At 35.4% G+C, this 4,739-nt stretch overlaps 1 pseudogene; it reads right to left on the bottom strand.

Annotated features, from left to right (window-relative positions):
• Positions 1 to 737: 737 nt before the first annotated feature.
• The window catches only part of LOC117284767, a 7,520-nt pseudogene continuing 3,518 nt past the window's right edge, over positions 738 to 4,739 (bottom strand).

Here is a 4,739-nt window from a genome sequence, read left to right on the forward strand (position 1 = left end):
ATTTTTTTCTTTTCCCTTATTAGCTTTCCCATACCCTTCCCACTTTCTCTACACCCTTAGCCCTTTTCTTCCTATTTCACATTGTCCATTATATCATTAGGATCTTATGTACTATTATAGTTTATTCACACCAGAGAAACTATTCAGTATTTACATATGTGACTTATTTATTTCACTTACGAGTATATCCTCGATATGTATCATTTTCTATGAATGAATACAATTCTCATTCTTTATGGCTGAGTAGTATTTCATTTTATAGAAAAACCACATCTTTATCCAGTTTCCAACTGATGGGCAAATGGGCTGTTTCCAAGTTTTAGCTATTACAAACTGTGCTGCTATAAAAATATATCACTGTGATATGATTCTTTTAATTCTTTTGGGAAGATACCCAGCAGAGGGATGGCTGGGTCAAATGGATCTGACTTTTTTATCATCTTTAATCTTCAGAAATTAATCACATGAAAGTACAAAATTAGCAAATGTTTTGAAATCTGTATATAAAACATAAATTACCTTTAATTTAAAACTCTCACTTCTTATTGTACCACTCAGTCTTCACTTGCTCTTAGCCAAAATGCCAAGAAGCTATACACCACTCAATCTTTAAAAAAAAAAAAAAAGAAGAAGAAGAAGAAGTGGCTTCAAAGATAGTTGTACGCCATTCTTTTAAAAAAGGAAACTGTTTCTTTTAACTTTACACCCACCCCATACCCCAATTCAAAACATATCGTTTAATTTTCTTGGTCATGGACATTTCCAAGATGAGATTTTTATATTTCGTTCCCACAGCTTCTGGTTATCTGAAAACCCATGTGCTCTTTTAATGAAAGAGTTTGGTCCAGCTGATGTTTGTGTATCCGTTCCAATATTCATCATCCTCATCTTTGATTCTGGAAGAATTTCTTCAGCTTCATTAAAAGCTGCTGCTACTGAAAGGGTTTTTGGAGCAAGAGCTGGAACAGGTTTTTTGGGGGGCAGAGCGTTGCTTGATCCAAGTTTGATGGCTATAGCTGATGCTTTTTTTTTATTGTCTGACTACCTATGGCAAATTCAAACTTGGAGATCTTTGCAGGATTTGTTGGGAGGGCTGCAGCGTCTTCACCTGATCGTTTCTCAGTGCTGCGCCTGGAACTTTCCCCTCCGTTGCTCAGGAGGATTCAGCTCGGAGGCTTCCCAGGCTTCTCAGGCTTCTCTCCTGCCTTTCCTTCGGCCATTTTTCTGGCCTCAGCATCCCCTGCAGCCACACCTTATGGCAATAATTCTAAGAGGTCCCTACCTTACTGCAGTATAAACTACTTTTATTTCAAATGTACCTTTATCTAAAAGGACAGAGATCTTCAGACATTCTAAAGGGTCAGCAAGTCCTGGTCCTTTAAAAGAGGTATAATGCATATATAATTAAACAATTTTTTCAAATGCATAATATAAAATATATTTACTAATGATCCCTATAGCAAGATTTTCTGTTGAGGGGTTGGAGAAAGATGAAATATTTGGACAAATCAGATTAAAGTAGATCAAGGCCTAAATTATTATAATAACTCCCTCATTTTCACGGAGCTTACTAGCAGATTAATTTAGGCCTTAAATATTCTATTACTTGTCTGACTTTAGAAGGGACACAGATTATTACTACAATTGGAATATTTATGTCCATTTTCTGGGTACTATGTGTAAAATAACTACTAATCCAAAAATGTATTGATAAAACATTTCTATCAATTTTACCTATTTCATTTCAGCAAAGGAGTTTCAGTACTAAGATTTGCTTGATGTTGTAATGGTAACCAATCACATGTTGCTTTTTGTTAAATAGCAGATTTAATTTTCAGTATCTAGAGTTATACTATTTAGCTTCTTTTCTTCCCTTCCTACACTACACAACATATTCAACAATCTGCCAGAGAATCAATTAAAGTGGCTCATCAGTATTTCAGGCAACATTCTCTATCTTAGCAAAGATTGACCATTATCACTACAAAATACACATCTGTGTCAAACCATAGAGAATTATGCCTCAGTGCACTTACAGCCGTAAAGAGAAAATCACTGAATACTTTAACATGCAGACTCTTTACAAGAATGCTAAAATCCTCCCTGGCTCAAAGGTAATAATGTGATAAATTCTCAAATAGTCATAAACAGAACTGGCTTAAAATACATCTTTTTAAAATAAGGTACATATTCTTCCCTATAGTTTTAGATGCCATTTTTCTTAGGACAAAAAGCATAGACTCTTCCTGGTGGTCTGGAGGCTAGCATGGAGGAGCAATGTTAAAGCTGCGTGGCAGAGTGCATAAAAGCTTTGCAGCACTGGGAGCTGACAGGCCGTTAGGCAGATTGGGACGCTGCAGCTGTCTGGATGCTGCCAGAATTGCTGCACTCTTTGTCACAGGATTATGCTGCCAGAGGGACTGCAGACTTGCTGCTTTAAACACCTTTATTTTCTTTGATGTGAATTTGATCTGAGGGAATTCAGACTTTTGAGAATAGTCTCATCTGAAATAAAAGAACACTTTCAAATGCCTGTATTCTAATAGCATTTAGTAACACCAGAAACTCAAGTTTTCCTCATGGTCACATATAATTGTGTTCTAGGCTACTTTTCAACGACTCATTTGAATCCTTATGTTCAAGTTCTTTGCATACTCAGTTTTGTTCATTAGTGAAATGTACAGCATACATTGCATGTCTTTTGACCTTATAAATTCTGTTTGTGGCTGCATTTACTTAAGCAGTTCTTGAACACTTAGTATGGGAAGAGTATTAAATCAGTCTATAGATCTAGTTTTACAGGGTATATCACTTAACTTTCCACTTGTTTTGATTACCATTAGTGAACAGTAATTGTTTTGTTTTCAAATTTAATTGTGTGCTCTGTATTATTGAATACCTGTATTTTAAATAGACAGTTTCAGTTATCCTCCTTATATTTATAATTAACCTATCAAATACATAGCAAATATCTTGCATCATTTCTGTGAGAGCTTGAGTCATTTGGATGATAATTTTCATTCCACTGACTCAAAAAATTTATTGCTTTGTTGTTTTATTTTTTTTGGTACTGGGGATTGAACTCTGGTCCTTGCACTTTCAAGGCAGGTGGAGGAACCACTGAGCTAAATCCCTGGACCAATAAATAATTTTCTACTACATTGTTCCTAATAAACATGGAGCTCTCTGTTTCAATCTGTTAGTGAAGTGACAAGATAAGCAAGGATGGGTATTTGTGCATGCCACCCATATGACTTCCATAGTCTGTATTATATAGATCATAATAAAAGTTAAAAGTCCATACATTTTTTTTAATAATCAGAGATGTCATAAATATTCATTGTGCAGGATTTCTTCAATAGGCTGCAAAGTGCTGTAGATTACTGTGCAGACACAGTGTGGCCTTACTTAAAGATTGGTCTCCTGATAGCAGTAGAGACACATTAGAAAGTCAGAAGAGATGGCATTAATAAAAAATGCAAAGACATTTTAAAATTTTGCATCAGCGAATTTCACAATCATCTTTTTCATCTGGTAAATATTTTGGATGAGCTATTTTCCATCTTTTCCTCACTAGCACTTACCTAGATTTTAGAGGTCAGTATGAAGAACACTGACTTGCTAGTGCCTTCTTTTAATAAAATTTCATTCCAATAAAATTTAAAGTAGTTTTATCACAATTCAAATTCAAGTCACACACACACACGTGTGTGTGTGTGTGTGTGTGTGTATGTGTATGCTTTTATGGAGGGTTTAAAACTGTAAAACTAGATACAAATGGAAAGAGAGATCATAAAGGAATTCAAAGATCCTAATGGGCTCTGCTTTTGCACCTTATAAACAACCAACCTATGGCTAAAAGGAGTGTTCAGTGTCTCACAGGACAGTGAAATATCACATTTTATGAATTTATATATTTTTGTCCCCATGTTTAAAATTGAACTGAAAAATTTGATACTTTTTGTTTGATTTAAGGTATTTCTGCAATAAAAGATCTTCTTTTCCTCTCTCCGACTCTAGATTTATTATAAAATACAAACAGCAGTCTCCATGCAATCTTCTACATTCCAATTTCAATGCTGTTTTTATTTTTCCTTTATCACAGCAGGAGCTTAGAACCAGATGAAAAAGTCATTTTAAGAACTAAGATTCCAGCATTGCACGAACATTTCTTTTTTTTGCCTTGGTCTCATCGTGCATCAGAGTATGCTTTGTTTCTTAGGGTTTTGTGTTAAAAGCAGCCTGGGGATTAAAATTTCTCATTTGTGTATCCCTGGTGGATTTAAAATGCCTACTATAAGAATATCCTGCCAGGAATAACCCTCCAATTGTTTTTGCAAATATTCCTTTACAAAGAAGTAAAAGAAAACCATCACCTCACGTCTCTGTTTTGCCCCTTAAATCACAGAGAGGAAATAATGTTCTGATGCTCACATATCTCTCAGCTCCATCATTCCAATCTCAGTCTTAGAGGTTTCTAATTTAAGCACTTCCTAATTATGTTGTATGAGGTATAAAATATGTTTAAAATTTAAGGTCAGGATGTAGGTCATAAAATTATGCCAGAATATCAGATGTGTAGAATACTTTTTTTTTTTTTGAGACAAGGTCTCACTATGTAGTTGAGACTGATCTGGAACTCACTACATAGCCCAGGTTGGTCTCGAACTCACAGCGATCCTCCTGCCTCAGCCTCCCAAGTGCTGGGATTACAAGGGAGCAGCACCATGCCCAGAGGA

The sequence above is a fragment of the Fukomys damarensis genome, unplaced genomic scaffold (genome assembly GCF_012274545.1).
Source record: "Fukomys damarensis isolate Sample0158 unplaced genomic scaffold, DMR_v1.0_HiC HiC_scaffold_39, whole genome shotgun sequence".
Classification (NCBI taxonomy): Eukaryota; Metazoa; Chordata; class Mammalia; order Rodentia; family Bathyergidae; genus Fukomys; species Fukomys damarensis.